The 15,913-nt window shown below is 39.0% G+C and overlaps 1 long non-coding RNA gene across 1 annotated transcript; it reads left to right on the top strand.

Moving 5' to 3' along the window:
• The first annotated feature begins 949 nt into the window (after nucleotides 1-949).
• Nucleotides 950-14,898, top strand: LOC122549560. Its single transcript, XR_006311579.1, has 3 exons — nucleotides 950-1,807; nucleotides 8,491-9,084; nucleotides 13,142-14,898. It is a non-coding gene; the product is annotated as an uncharacterized LOC122549560 (long non-coding RNA).
• Nucleotides 14,899-15,913: the final 1,015 nt, after the last annotated feature.

The raw sequence follows: 15,913 nt of genomic DNA, 5'->3' as shown, positions 1-15,913 counted from the left end.
ATGGATGCAGGTATAATTACAATTTGGATGGATACATGAATTCAAAAGGTTTAGAGGGATATGAGCTAGGAGCAGGGAGGTGGGACGAGTTTAGTTTGAAATTGTGTTCAGGACTGGTTGGACCTAAGGGTCTGTTTCTGCGCTGTATGACTCTATGACTCTGACTCTGTGTTTGTTTCAAGGCAGTTGGATCAGTCGGATATCTTTTTAGTCAATCCCCCAGCTTCTTTCCATTCCCCCATGAACTTTGTTGATTGTCATGTGACTGTGATGAATGGTATCATAGGATGGTTTATATGCACCAATGCAAGCAACAGTGTTTCGGTTTAAAATCTTAACTCCCAGCACTCAACAACTGACTTCTTTGTAGTACCTTTAACTTATTAAAGAAACCCAAAATGCTTCACAGTGCCTCATTCTCACTTAGTTACCAAGAAGAGTGCAGAAAGAATTCTAAAATTGCATTCTCAGTAGCAGAAGCATCACTATACATGATTAAACATGTAGCTGGTCAGCAATCCAATTAACAAAATGCGATAAAATGCACTGCAGAGGTGGCGCATGTCCTCAATTGTTTCCAATAATATTAATAATATCAATTACTCACTCACAGATACATTTTCTGAAAAATCAAATAATGCTACTGACAAAATTACTTCAATGAGAAATTTATGACTGGGGATTTTTAATGACTGCAGAATTCTCAGCATCTCCAAACAAACCAGTGAAGTATGGTGTTTGTTTAAAGTGACTAAAAAAAGCCTTTGTCTGGACATGATTCTTCATACCTATTTCTCATATCACTTAGGTCACCTATTGCTGCGGTGATTCTTCGGATGCAATGTTCTAATTGGACACGCTGTGGAAAACAAAGCATTCTCAGAAAGGCAGAAGCCCTTGGGCAACCAGTCTTGCAGTGTAAGAACTTAACTCAGCTGACATGCCTAAACATAGCCAAGACCTTCAACTGAACTGTGGTATAAATCTGGGATATCACATGGTTTTAAAGCAGCTGCTGAATTTGAGTGTAAATGAAGCAAGGGAAGGGAAACGTCACTGAGCCACATTGTATTATTGCAGCTTGGTTTAAACAGATTTCAAAGGTACAATGTGCAGAGAGGAGGGGAGGAATATGTCAAACTGTTTATACAAAAATTAAAGGAGAGAAAGTGAACCACCTTCTTTTGTTCAAGCCTGTCCAAAATTGATCTGTTTTCAAGATTTCAAGCAATTATCAAGAACATTTAACTCCGACAAGAATTGAAATGTTGTTTAATACTGCTTTAAGTACTGCACGAATCTGAAGACATTTTAAAGCAACAGTTTATTTTATTCTAAGAGCATACTGCTGGATGCTTTGCAAGCATCAACTTTGATCTCAGGCTTTCTTCTGAATCCAATTCAGGCTTAAAGACCATCCTAACATCAACTGAACCTAGCAATGTTTCCAAGTTCAGTTCATTTCATTGGCTTGTATAAGCAGTAGGTCAGACCACTGTCTGGGAATTTGTGTTTGCACCAAACTGGAGAAGAGAAAGTTGTGGGCTGTCACAGTCCTCCAAAAACTTTAGCAGTACAAATTCCTGGTGGGATATTGGCCTGCTGACAGCTGTGAGAAAGAGCAGCCAGATGATCATCAAGTTACAGAGTGCAGCCTGCTCTGTCCCAGATGAGAAAAAACAACTTTCCTAAATCACCAGCAGTCCTTTTACAGGAGGCTCCAACCTGGAAGAGTAATACTCTTCTATCAGTTAAGTTTCCTGATTGCTTTTTGGAGCTGGTGCCTGTCAAACAGAATCCAGGAAAGGTAATACTTTGGGTACTATGAAATAATTTCTATCTTATTGTGCTGGAGTCATCCTAGGGAATGTCTTCATAAGAAAGTGATCTTACTGTTTTTCTTTGTCTTGCCAATTTTATTTTCTCTCCTTCACCTACATCCTTCTCCTCAAGACATTAGCTCTCAATTCGGTACAGTTCTGTAAGAACTGGATCTCCTTCAATACCAGTGGCCCATGGCCACTGTTCAGATTCTATTTCTTCTTCAGTTCTCTGCCTGAAGACCTTTCTGACCTACATCACCCTAGTTTCAACACAGCAAGATATGTCCCAAGGGCAGCATAGCCAGATTTGGAATCAAACTCCACGCTGATATCACCAACCTGATCTACACTGGCTATCCAGCCAAGAAATCCACACTGCTGTGACAATATACATTTCTCCAGGAACACTGTAGTCTGGAACAATGAGTAATGATGGTAGAGACTCCAATTTAGTTCCATCACATGGTAAACCTCAAATCTCTCTGTCTTTTACTGCCTGCCATTGACATGTCTTAGAAGGATTTACAAATTGATAGTCAATTGTTTGGCTGCATTATGAACATATTCCTTATCTATCAAGTCCTGGAGTGCAACTTGAATGCACCTCATCGGGCTTCGACACTAATGACGAACCATTAAGGCCTCTCAGTTTTCAGATATATATTGGCAGGCTTTGTAACTACATAGGTGACCAGTATTGCTGAACCCAATCATAATTAAACAAAAGCCCATACACATGTATATGTAACCACTTTGCCAATTAAACCACAGAATTAATCACTGAAGGTTTTCTTTTCCCCATTGCCACTAGCATTTTACCAGCAACAGATAGACTGTCTGTCACGTGAGGAGATGACCTAATGAACTTTGGTGGCCCCCTTGTAGGGTTTTGGAGGTCCCTCCTGATTGAACATTCTGTCAATCAAGCAAAATCGAAGACAGTATTGAAGATAAAAGCACTAGACCACCTCATTTGGGGTTCTGCATACCCTAAAATATAAACTAAATCTAGAAAAGATAAGGAACACAAGATGTTTGGTTAGTTTATTAAAGTTGATTGCCAATCTTATTTAGTTCAGCTTGCAGTACATAGGGTTAATCTGACTTCTATTATGTTACACAGTATATACAATGATACACAGTATATGTCATCACAGGAAATCATCGTTTAAAAATAAGGAATTCAAATACATCACATCTACTAGTTTCCCTTTACCAGCTTGTCCATTTAAAACAGAGATGAGAAAAACATTTCTTCTGTGGTTGTGATTCTTTGGAATTTCCTTCCTCAATAGAAAGTGGTTACAGAATCTTTAAATATTTTAAGGCAGACAGAGATAGATTCAAGATTACTAAGGGGGTGAAAGATTATCTGGGATATACAGGAATGTAGAGTTGAGGTTAAAACTAGATCAGCCATTATCTTATTGAATGGCGAAACATGTTTTAAAGACTGAGTAGTTTACTCTTATTCTTCATGCGTTCACATGTCATGCAATTTTGCTTTGTCTTGCAGCCGTATGGCATGATGAAGTCTCAGTAAGATATTTCTTAAATCAGTGTACTGTTTTTCTTACCTCCATAGTCTCTGTAAATACCCTTTAGCAGAATGAAACCAAAAATATTCTTTGGAGTTAAAGAACATTATGGAAAAATCTTTGCCATAACCAAAAAGCTTCAAGCAGATCATATCTCAGTCAAGCAAGAACATGACTGAATTGGCATCCAAGATTTACAAGTTATTGCAGTGCAACCAGCTTCACTATGGGCATGTTATTATACATGACACATAGCGTGCGGATGATTTCCTACTTAGGCTAGGAACAGAAGAAGGAAGAACTACAAAAGAGGAAATAGTTATATCACTTCATGTTTATTTCAATTTGAAAAGAAGTTCCACAATCAAGTAGGTAAATTTAACAAGCATACACAGAAACAAATGGAAAGTATTGACACTTTTATTAATGATCTGTATGAATTTACAGAGAACTGTAAGCATTGCATTGTAGAACAGGGACATAACCGTTGACAGAATCTGAGATGAAATACTTCCAGCCAGAGGATAACTTAACATTTACAAGGACAATTTAGGTGAGCAAGTGAGCTGAGGTCAGGAAACAAAATCAGGCAATGGTTCTGGATAACAGAGAAAACTATATCCTGTAAAGGTAATGGACTAAAATTAAGATGCAGGAAGAGCATGCAACAGCAAACCAAACTATCTGTGTCAGTAGGATAGGGACCAGCATAGGTACAGAAATCATTCTATTGAAGAGACAAAATGCCATATTTGCAAGGAGAATCATTTACTAAAACTGATAATTTACAATTTATTTCCACTCTTGCCTCATCTTCCCTATGTTCATAAGTGTTTGTGTGTGGATGCAGTTGCAAAGCAATTCCAGCATGTTATGAATGTTTTGTTAATCATACAATCTTTGACTTAATCTTAAAGAATTGTTGTTGTGGATTCATTTCAAAATTTGGTATCCAAAAATGAGGGTTTGGGCAAAATCCTTTGGATACCTCATTTAGGTGTGGGACTGAGAAGGAAAAGGAGTCAAGTTAAAGAGTGGGAAACAATTATAATTTATATTCACTTCACTTCCCTTTTGTCCATGACAATTAGAAAGTGTGTGACAGAAGAATCATATTCATTTAAAGAGAAAGGATTTAATATTGTTACAATGCAATTATGCTAAGAACTAATTGCTATTTGAATTGGTGCAACGATTTACTGCTACACTGTAGTTCTGTGCAAATCAGTCCAGCAGCAGCATAGAGAACATTCACTGAATGTGAATGCAATACATTCACTGAAGTGTCAGCACTTTGAGTCCAGTAGTGTGTTTATTTTGGACTTTTGGGAACAAGAAGACAGAATGCAACTTCTTAACTAGACATGTCAACTTCAACCTCTTCCAATGCTGATAAATACAGCATTTGCTGTGAGTCTGGAATTCTAAAACTCCATTTAAATCAAAAATGTCCAGTAGGGATGTCTACTGAGTCAACAAAAGCTTAAACCACAACTATCTTACTTTTGTTTTGATATCTGGTTGAAAATCTGCTTATTTGTTATTACTACTTAACAGTTAAAAAGCTGAGTATCAAACATTATTTAGCATCAGTCAATACCTGGCTATTTTTGGTATATTTCTATCCATTTGGACATGGATCTATCTTGCAATGGTACACCTGAGCAACTGATTTGACAGGAAACTGAACAAACTTGCACGTCACTTTTCAAAGGGCAAGTGCTGATGTAAGCTAATGGTGCCGGTGTGTTACTCGTAACTTACAAGTGAATTGATTTTGAGAAAGGTCTGTCATTGCAAACAATATGGACATATTCTCGATGCTTTTGAAAGTATTGTGATGAGATGTTGGATTTGACTGGAAGTGTTGCTGCATTCTTTCAGTGAAGACAGAGGACATCTCTTAGGTCAAAGTTTCAATGCCTCCAGGTCTGTAAAATGATGGGGAAATGGAGAAGATGCCATGGAGATGGGCAAGCACTGCACAATCCCCTCTGCCATGTTGGAGCCAGATTCCTTCATACTTCTTGACGGTGATAGCAGATCAAAATAAAAACTGATATTGTTGGAAAGTCTGATAGCATCTGTTGATTCAGAAACAGAGTCATTCGTAAAGAGGCTATGGTTGAAAATTGGGTGGATGTCCCACCCTCACGTGCTTACACAACAGTAGTGGGTTGATAATTCAAATTAATTCCATCAGTTTCCAAAAATACAGAAGGTAGGTAGATGCTGAAATTAAAAGCTATTTTGGTAAAAACAAGGGGCAAGCTGTTAAACTTGTTAAATATTTGTAAATTTATGTCACTCACTCCATTTTTTCAGTAGTCATACAGGAAAAAAAGCATTATGAGTGATTTGTGCCAGCTATGAACAAGCAATACAAGGACAGTTGAAAACACTGGAAAACATGGCAGATACTGCTGCTGTAAGTAACAGTGCTTGGCTGCTGGCAAGCATTATTTCTTTAGTTTTAATAAGATAACAACAAATAAGGCAAGAGTGAGAGGGAAGAGGGTCTGGATATACTGGAGGGCTATGACTCCAGCAGAGATGCCAAGGATCACTGCACGCAGGGGTTTGCACCTTCCAGAGGAGGGTCTTCCAGTTAGAAGGAAATAAATAAAGGAGACAGGGGAGACAAGCTGTCCAGGAATAGTTGCACCCTGTAGTCCAGGTAGTTGAGGGACCTGGTGCTGTGTAAGGGCAAGAATACAACAGGTAACTACAGCAATCAGTCTATATTAGGAGCAGATACTAACCTGTGAAAAGAGTGTACAGGTAAAGGATGAATTCCCATCGGCTACAGAATGCCAGTATCTTCATAGTTTGTATTTCTCCAGTGAGACAGAAAGCTCCGTTTATGTATTAATGATAGGGGAGACCAGTCAAATTGTATTGGTGACCATCTTGTGTCCATCACTCTCAAGGTGACCATGGCCTTGAACTTTGTGCCTTGAGGTTATTCTTGGAACCAGCAAGAAAAGCAGGCAGAAAGGCAGCTGTGAATCTTCAACCCTTTACCCACAGCATTTCTCCAGATAATTATCCAATTTTTTTTTGAAAGCCAACTGTGCCTCCATCTCAGGGAATGCATTCCAGATCCTAATCACTTGCTGTATAAAAGAAATACATAAGTGTTTCTCTCATGTCTCCATTGCTTCTTTTGCATATCATCTTTAATCAGAATCCTATGGCTAATGATTGTCTTTACATCCTATTCTGTCCAGATCCTTCAAATCTCTTCATAATCTTCTCTTCTCCAAAGACAGCAGGAACAGCTTCTCCAACCTATCCACTTAATTAAGTAGAACTCATCTCTGAAACTATTCTCATCAATCTTTTCTGCTTTTTCTTGTCCAGTCGTTCCCATTTTTCTTAAAATACTGTGCCCAGAACAGAACTCAATACTCCCGTGATTTGAACATGTACTGTTTTGTACATGTTTAAAATAACTTATTTCTTTTTGAATCGCTGCTCTTATTAATAAAACTCACCGTCTTACTGGTCTGCATGGCTCAGGCTTTGTACTGTCTCACTTACCATCAGAGAAATCCTGTCTTTCTTTATTTTCACTTGATATTTTTTACTTTTCTCCCATCCTTTTTTTTTGGCTAATCTTCATTTTGTGGCTAAATCATGAAATTTAACTAATCAGGATTTCTAGTATTAATAAACAGACTGGCAAGTGCCCTTACCTTCTCTTTATCTCTGAAGCATATTTCCCAAGGTACATCACAAATAATCTGTACAGACAGTGGGTGCACCACAGAGAACTGCATTGAGAGTGAATATACCACAAAATACCTCACTGACAGCATGCACACCACATGAAATCTACTGTGCGTTCCAGTTGTGAAACACTCTCACCCAGTATGTAGCTTACCAAATCAGCAAATATATTGTGCCACTTGCCACTTACAGGATTGTCCAGACTATTGGGAAAACTGGACAAGCTACATGCAATCCCAAAGTGAATGTGGTGACATGTAATTTTTTGTCCAGACAGGGTTACTGTTTTGTCTAGACAAGTTTTACCTCATACCTGACCTCGAACAGAGCAGTGAGGAGGTTTCTGCTTTTTCTTTTTAACTGCACTTCCAAAAAATGAAATATCACATTCATTAATCATAGTTGAACATTGTGGTTCTTTAAAAATAAATTAAGTAGATTAATCTACTAGTTAAGTCTTAAAATAATTTCAACCCATGATCTCCATTTAAAGTGATTTAATTTTGGCCATTTTTAAAGACTCTGAGACTTGGGAAAGTTCAGTTCTGTTTGCTTCTAATATATGTGGTTGATGTTAATTTACCAAAAAATGGTATTTACATTTTAGTTAAGAAAAATAATGAAATAAACTCTGGTGATCACCCAAGAACAACAACAACTCAGAGTTCTAAATTGAACAGACTGGGAAGCTAATTTGTCCAATTACAACAGATACTGGGTAAATCAGACAAGTCAGGTTATTACACAAGTCCCTCCATGTAACTCATTATGATGCTATTAATATAGAACATAAAACATTACAGCACAGTACAGGCCCTTCAGCCCTCGATGTTACATCAACCTGTGGAACCAATCTGAAGCCCATCTAGCTTACACTATTCCATTCTCGTCCATATGCCTATCCAATGACCATTTAAATTACCTTAAAGTTGGCGAGTCTACTACTGTTGAGAGCAGTGTGTTCCACACCCCTACTACTCTCTAAGTCAAGAAACTACCTCTGACATCTGACCTATATCTATCACCCCTCAATTTAAAGCTATATCCCTTTATGTTAGCCTTCACCATCCAAGGAAATATGATCATCAACACTTTTCAATCTGTTACTCATTGGGCATCACCACTTCACATTCTGTGGGATCAGAGCATGAAGCTTGCTCAGTATACACTGCACGCAATGTGCTATTAACATTGCATGTTGCACCCAAACTTCTGATAAAAAAATAGTAAAAAAAAACTTGTGTCTGTACAATGTCTTCAACCAACCCTGCAGAAGGAGCACCACAAAGGTAACCTTGGTCAGACAGGTTTGTTTAACTCAGGTTGGTCTTCCTATTTGTGTCCTGAGTTCCAACAGTCACCACCACTAAACTAGTATCATTCTCTGCCTCTTACAGGAAATCTGGAGGGTTAGGAGGAGAACATGGAGGCTGAAGGTGAAATTGCAGATCACTGAGACATCGAAAAACTTGAAAGTGCTTACTGAAGAGCCATGAAATTCCACTTTGAGTTTCCATGCAATGGTGGGAAGTTCTCTAGCTGAACGTCAAGATGTTTTTCAGCCACAAAGGTATTCAAAAGGCAAGAGACAGATGGAAAAGTCTTGACTCCAGTAAAGCAAGCAATATCTTCTCTTGCTGCAATTGATGGCTATTGACATAAATACCTTTGTGATCTTCAAGAGGCAAGGAGTCAGCAGGTGTTGGTCTTTGATCTACAGAAATTTAAGATTACTTCTTATTCCAAAGTCTATTCTGTGAAATAGATGAGATGAGTTTACACATAGAGAGCTCTAAATCAACAACTTGGAGGAGAGGAAGGGTTTGCTAACACCATCACAATCTGACATATAAAAAAATCAGCAAATGTCTTTATGCCAGGCAATATGACATGAAGCTAAGAGACAATCTGCCTCCAAGTCCCTTTTTCCCTCCATCATGGGGTTTTAGATGACAACAAGTGAGCGAGTCCAGACGTAATCACTAATTCAGGTGAGCAGTTAAAAGTCATCAGGTCAAAACTTCCAAAGCCTTTATTGGTCAGTACATTGAGTATTTGAATTGGGATGTCGTGTTGCAGCTATACAGGACATTGCATTAGGCCCAATGAAATTTGCATTCATTTCCGGTCTTCCTGTTATGGGAAAGATGTTAAACTTGAAAGTATGCAGAAAAGATTTACAAGGCTGTTGCCAGGCTTGAGCGGTTTGAGCAATGGTGAGATGCTGATTAGTTTGGGGCTATTTTCCTTGGAGCATTGGAGGCTGAAGGGTTACTTTATAGAGGTTTAAAAAATCATGACGGCATGGATATCGTGAAAACCAAGGGTAAAGGAGTCCAAAGCTAGAGGGCATAGGTTTAAGATGACAGGTGAAAGATTTGAAAGAGACCTAAGGGGTAACATTTTCATACAGAGGGTGGTGCACGTGTGAAATGAGCTGCCAGAGGAAGTGGTGAAGGCTGGTACAATTACAGCATTTAAAAGGCATTGTATGTGTTCATGGATAGAAAGCATTTAGAGGGATCTGAGCCAGGTTCTGACAAATGGGATTAGATTAATTTAAAATATCTGGTCAGCAAGGGTGAGTTGGACCAAAGTGTCTGTTTCTGTGCATTACAACTCTGTAGTTCTATGTCTGAATGGCTTAGACAAGTTCTCTTTGATTCCTTGAAATTGTATCAACCTTGACTTGTTGAAAATATGAGGGAATATGCTTCAGGTGTGCAGCATGTCAGAATTCATGAGTAAATGCATCATCACACTCATTTACAATTAGAAGGTGGAACACTTCAGAAATGAGTGCCCGCTCTACTGTTTTTATCATGTTTTAAAAAGTTCTGTTTAATCCACTCAGGTCCTCACAATTGTTGAAGCATCATACTAAAACCTGCACTGTACCTGACAAAAAGAAAAATCTCTGATAACCTCACAATGTGTCAGACATTGGGTGGTCAGAGAAGGGGAGGTCCTGACCCATCGGTTTGAACCAAGAGAAATGTTTCATAGAAGATTATGCATCTGCAGAATGGATGCACTGTCAAATTGCTTTTGGGGAAGGAAACAAACCGTCTATCTAACAGGTCTAATCAATTTTAATCAATGAGTTGATGCCAGAAAGTTTTCCAATCAAAGCTGAAGTCAAGCAGGGTTATCCTCTTTTTCCCTGTCTTGTTGGCATTGGTACCAAACCTTTTGTCTGATACATTATGAAGGAGGCAAGAATAAGAGGGTGAGCATTCAAAGCAGCAGGGATGTTTATGTCAGAGCCATTCTGCACATGGATAACATCGCTGTCACCTGCTCAGATCTACAGTTAGTTCACAGACTGATGAGTATGTATAACCATTTTCAAACTGGCCTCAGAACCTAAAGTAAACCATGCTAAAGGAATGTTCATTTAAACTGAGCCCAACCAATCCTTTGTCAACATCATGGTCAGGTTAAACTTGAAGGTACCAGGGATACCTTATTGAGGGCTGGAGAATTCACCAGAACTGGAATGAGAGTATAGTCATTGTAAAACAAAAATGGCTATTGGGAGCAATGCATTCTCTCCACTGCAAGTAAGAGTTTGGTCAGAAATTGTCAGGTACTCTTGGTCTTACTCTGTGGCAGTCACCGAATTATTTTTGCTTTATACTGAGATCAAATAGACAAGGACACAATTTTTTACACAACAACAAGAAAAATGCTTTGAACATCATCTTTCTCATCATGGCCACCTTTTGGTGTAGCTATATCAAGATGCAGGTCGACCATTGCTGTGCAAATATAAAGTGATAAATATTTGCTGTCGAACTTGGGCCTAAACTAAGATAGACAGTCTCTAAAAAGACAGCAATATTTTGCGGCCAGATGTCCCACTTCTGTTTCCAGCATCTCTGGTTTTGCTGAGGATAGGGGAGATCATGGATCACAAAACTTGACCATGCTCCGAAACAGGCTAATTAAAGATGTTAAGGCCTAGTTTAAAGACCGACTCTATGTTTTTGGAATCTTCCTGAGAGTGTAAAGTACATTGCAATTACAAACTGTAATATAAAATTTAGCACCTATAGTGCAGTGGGAGAAAATGATCTCAATTGCATTTTCTGTAATGTCAAATTTGAAAAATTACTTCAAACACTTTTATAAATTTGGGAGCAAGGTATGTCATTGAAGAAAAAAAAGTGGAAGCTTCAGTAATGCTGAAAGCTCATAGATTAAAAATATGCTTGAGTAATTAATTTAAGGGCATGAAAAAATGTCAGTTAAAACAAGGCTCTGTAATGTGGCTAACATACATGAAGAGTGCTGCAGATGCTTGTCTCCCATTTGAAACTGAAACTCTCAGGGAGGGGTACTGCAAATTATGGTCTTTTTCTGACCTGTTTCAGGCCTTCTTTCCTGCTTTCCTACAAATAAACATTCATAGGTTTTAGTGCAAGTTTTAAAGCTGCACTTCATCTATCTGTTTCTCCAGAATATTTTATTCAATGATGCCTATTTGGGCACCACTCTTGCTATCTCTCTACACTTGTAAGTTCTGAAGGAGGAAAATCAGGAGACATTTCAGAGAGCTCTCTGTGCTTTCTTCATATGCTCAATCAGAATTGCCCTTGTGCTGTCACCCATGAGGACTGTGCCAGGTAGAAATTATACCTGGGCATGTATGAATGCAAAGATTATAGGAGAGATTTTAATCATCACTATCTGGCGATAGCCTGGTAGAGCAGATCACTCACCTTTTTGAGAACCGCCCAATATGCTCCACATTGAAATAAACCAGTTCTTCGAAACAACAGCAGGAAACATCTGCTGAACCTCTCAATTTACAGTGCAGAGTGAATTATGCAGGTCAAAGTTGCCTCGATTGCCCAGGCTAGTTACTCAATCACAATCCCCAAGAAAACACACATGAACACAAGAAGACCTTGTGAATTACCAATTGTCTGGATTCCCCAAACGTTTTGACCACACACTATTCCTAATGTCATCCTGTTCATTAATGGAAAATGATTGCACTTACAAAATGTAAGACTGATTTGAATTGAATGGCCCAGATATTCTGAAAAGGGGAAATCATTGTCAGTTTGTTGCCTCACATGAACATTGGTAAAAATAATGACTGCAGATGCTGGAAACCGGATTCTGGATTTGTGGTGCTGGAAGAGCACAGCAGTTCAGGCAGCATGCGAGGAGCAGTAAAATCGACATTTCGGGCAAAAGCCCTTCATCAGGAAGAAAGGCAGAGAGCCTGAAGCGTGGAGAGATAGGCCCACAGCTTATCTCTTCACGCTTCAGGCTCTCTGCCTTTATTCCTGATGAAGGGCTTTTGCCCGAAACGTCGATTTTACTGCTCCTCGGATGCTACCTGAACTGCTGTGCTCTTCCAGCACCACGAATCCAGAATCACATGAACATTTGCCTGCTCCAGCACTGTTCTGCAATTCCATTTGGATCTTCTGACATAACTTACTTTCAAAGCATGGAGCATACAGTCCTTCTATGAGCACCATTACAGCACTGGAAAATCCAGAGTGGTGGAGTGGGGAAGGATAGACTGGAGATATTCCCTTTTTATGTTACTTAATACTGTTGGGTAAGTTTAAATATCTGATTAAAATGTTAGAGATTCAATAAATGAGTGAATTAGTAGGATGGATAGTTTTGTGAAATAAGTGGATAAGTGGGAAGAGTGGCAACTTGTTCTGGGGGGTTAAATGGCATGTGGATTGGGTGCAAGGTGGGTTAGCTGGGGAGGCAGGTCAAGTGGGTCAGTAAATGAAGTTGGTCAATGGATTGGGGATGATCAGGTCAGGAGAGCTTGTCAGGTAAAGGACTAGCCAGATCTTATCAGGGGTATTTGGAGGATGAGGGGTTAGTCAAGGTCAGGAGGGTGTTGGAAATGTATCCAAGAGTTTAAGGGAGGAGTTAACAGGGGAAAATGTGAATATTTGAGGTTGTCAGTTGTGTTGTTGTTCAGATGTTAAACTATGATTTTTCCTGACTGGGTAACTACATAAAGTCTTGAACTCTTGCTAAGTGATATGCCGTACACTTTCACAGATCTGGAGGGTCCCAGGGTGCCGGAGTATTTCCCACCCAGCAACACCCAGGGACATCAATGTTTCATGACTTCTGCTGGGTCTCAATCGTTGGAGACTGGAAGAGCTGGGCCATTGTTTCTGATCGAGAAAGTGAGGACTGCAGATGCTGAAGATCAGAGCTAAAACATGGATGCTGCCTGACCTGCTGGGCTTTTCCAGCAACACATTTTTCAGCATTGTTTCTGATGCCAGTGTAATGCACTTTTATGTGGGAGAAGGAAATGAGAAGTTGAAGAAAATGATGGGTGATCTCAACAAGAACTCTGATGCCCATATCCTGACTCAAACCAAGTCCTAACCTGCTAAAATTTCCGACATTTTACTTAGAAAGAGTTCAAGGCTTTACATTATTATTCAGCCAGAAAAATCATAGCCTAACTTCTGGGTAACCACACAGTGGACAACTTCAAACATTCACACTGATCCAAATCAATACCTCCCTTAAACCCTTGACTATGTCTCCAACCACCTAACTATCCATCCTGACCCCCAATTAACTCCTGATTCCCCAATTACCCATGAGCAAGACCATTGGACATAGGAGTTGCAATAGGCCATTCAGCCCACTGAGTCTGCTCCAGCATTCAATCATGGCTGACAAGCCTCCTGATCTGATAGCCCAATCTACTGACTCTGTCCTTCTTATCGTAGTAACCTGCTCCTGCCGAACAACACTCTGAGATATATGCACTCATCCATTCTGGTCTCATGAACATCCCCAAGTCTATGCACTCCCTAATTATCTGCCATTTCTACAGCTGCCCAGTTCCTCAGCTCTGAAATTCCTTTGATAAACCTCTTCAAGTCTCTACTTCACATTTCCCATTGCAGATACTTAATAAAAGCTACCTCTTTGACCAAGTCCATGTTTATAACATGTAGATCCCCCATTTTGTGGCTTGGTGTCAAATCTGATTAGATAAGGTCCCTGGAAAGTGCATTTGGGGCATTTAAATGAAGATTTTTTTGATGTTATTGTTGTTGTTGTCCCGATACCCAGATTCATCTCCAATGGAATTAATATCTATTGCATTGATAACCACAACTGCCTGTTTGTATTTGCTTGGACTATTTGTTTGTCACATTTCCTTTCAAGCAAAAAAGGATACAAAAAAAGGAGATAAGATGTATTTGCAGCAAGTACTAGCATTAAAAGACATCAGTTATCTTGCATGAATGAGCCAATAACAACTTTGGGAGTTGCAATCTTGGGGATGGAATGTGTCACTTCATGAGCCAAATCACTTTAACATTCCAAGGCCCAATAAAAGTGGATCCCTGTGAATTGCTCTTGTAAGTGAAATGGGAAATGCTATTGAGACCATCTGTTCAATCTACTTGGAACTGGTTGCCTTCATTTTTGAACAGTCCTGAGCTGATCATAATTTCAGCCGCACTATATTAATTCTAATTAAACTATATTCCATATAATGGCACAGTGCTTTCCCGACAAAATACACATTGACGCAGGTTGTCAAAGTAAGTTTCTGCCAATTCAACATACTTTTCATGTTTATTCTATTGTTTATTGATACACTGATACTGAGGTTATGTTTTCTAATTAGGTTTCAGTGTGGTATCTTTATTTGGCAATTTATGTCCAGGGATGGTCTGACAGTAGAGGGAGCTTTTGACCTCGTCCCTATGTCCACAAAACAAAGGATGCCAGTGTGGCAACATGAGGCGAATATTAACTTTTCGTACAATAAAAAACATTGGGAGGAAAATTAAAATGTTAAAATCAATTTCTTTCACGTATTTTGCTAGCCTTGTTTACCTCTTTTGGTGGTAAGTAAACATAGACCATGTCAGACACAGTTAGATCATCCAGTAATGCTTTCTGTAAACTTTAGCTCTAGTAAGAGTGCTGAACTTTAGATAAATGAAGTCAACCTGCTCCATGTCTGTATGACAGGGTTTACAAGTAATATTGACATATTTTACACTGGGAATATTCAGCACGTCCGGTGGGAAATATTTTCTGGAGAGAGAAACAGAGCTAAAATTTTGAGTCAAATATTCAAAACTCCACAACTCTTCAACAGAAGCATATTCGACTTGCAGTATTGTCTGAGGGGAGAAAATGGCCTAATGATATTACTATTAGACAATTAATCCAGAGACTCGGGTAATGTTCCAGAGCCCTGAGCTCAAATCCTGCCACGGCAGATGGTGGAATTTGAATTCAACAAAAAAAAACTAATAATGATCAAAAAACCGTTGTAAATTGTTAGAAATATCTATTGGTTCACTAATGTCCTTTAGAGAATGTAACTGCTGGCTGGCATGTGACTCCAGACCCACAGTGATATGGTTGACTCTTAACTACCTTCTGGGGTAATTAGGGAAAGTCAATAATTGCTGGTGTAGCTAACAATACCCACATCCTGCAAATTAATGATAATTTTTTTTTTCTCTGTCCATAGATAGAACCAGACCAGCTGAGTAACTCCAGTTTCCACAGTCTGCATTATTATGCTTTTATTTTAGACTGGTGTCTTGAATATTCCTACTGAAAGCACTTTCTGTCCAAAGTCAAGCAGAGTAACTCATTTTGTTTCTCATAGCACTTTTTTTGAAGCCCATCATTACTCTAGGAAGGTCACAGTGAATAATACAACAGACTACCCTTCTCTAGATTTGGGACAGATGAGTAATGGCACTTATTTCTGCCTGTGCTTTAAACAATCTGACTAAGAACCACTGAAGCCCATCAGTCTAGCAAGTGAGT

The sequence above is a fragment of the Chiloscyllium plagiosum genome, chromosome 4, assembly GCF_004010195.1.
Source record: "Chiloscyllium plagiosum isolate BGI_BamShark_2017 chromosome 4, ASM401019v2, whole genome shotgun sequence".
Classification (NCBI taxonomy): Eukaryota; Metazoa; Chordata; class Chondrichthyes; order Orectolobiformes; family Hemiscylliidae; genus Chiloscyllium; species Chiloscyllium plagiosum.
The sequence above is the reverse complement of the archived record's forward strand: the minus strand, read 5'-3'. Positions and strand labels throughout refer to the sequence as shown.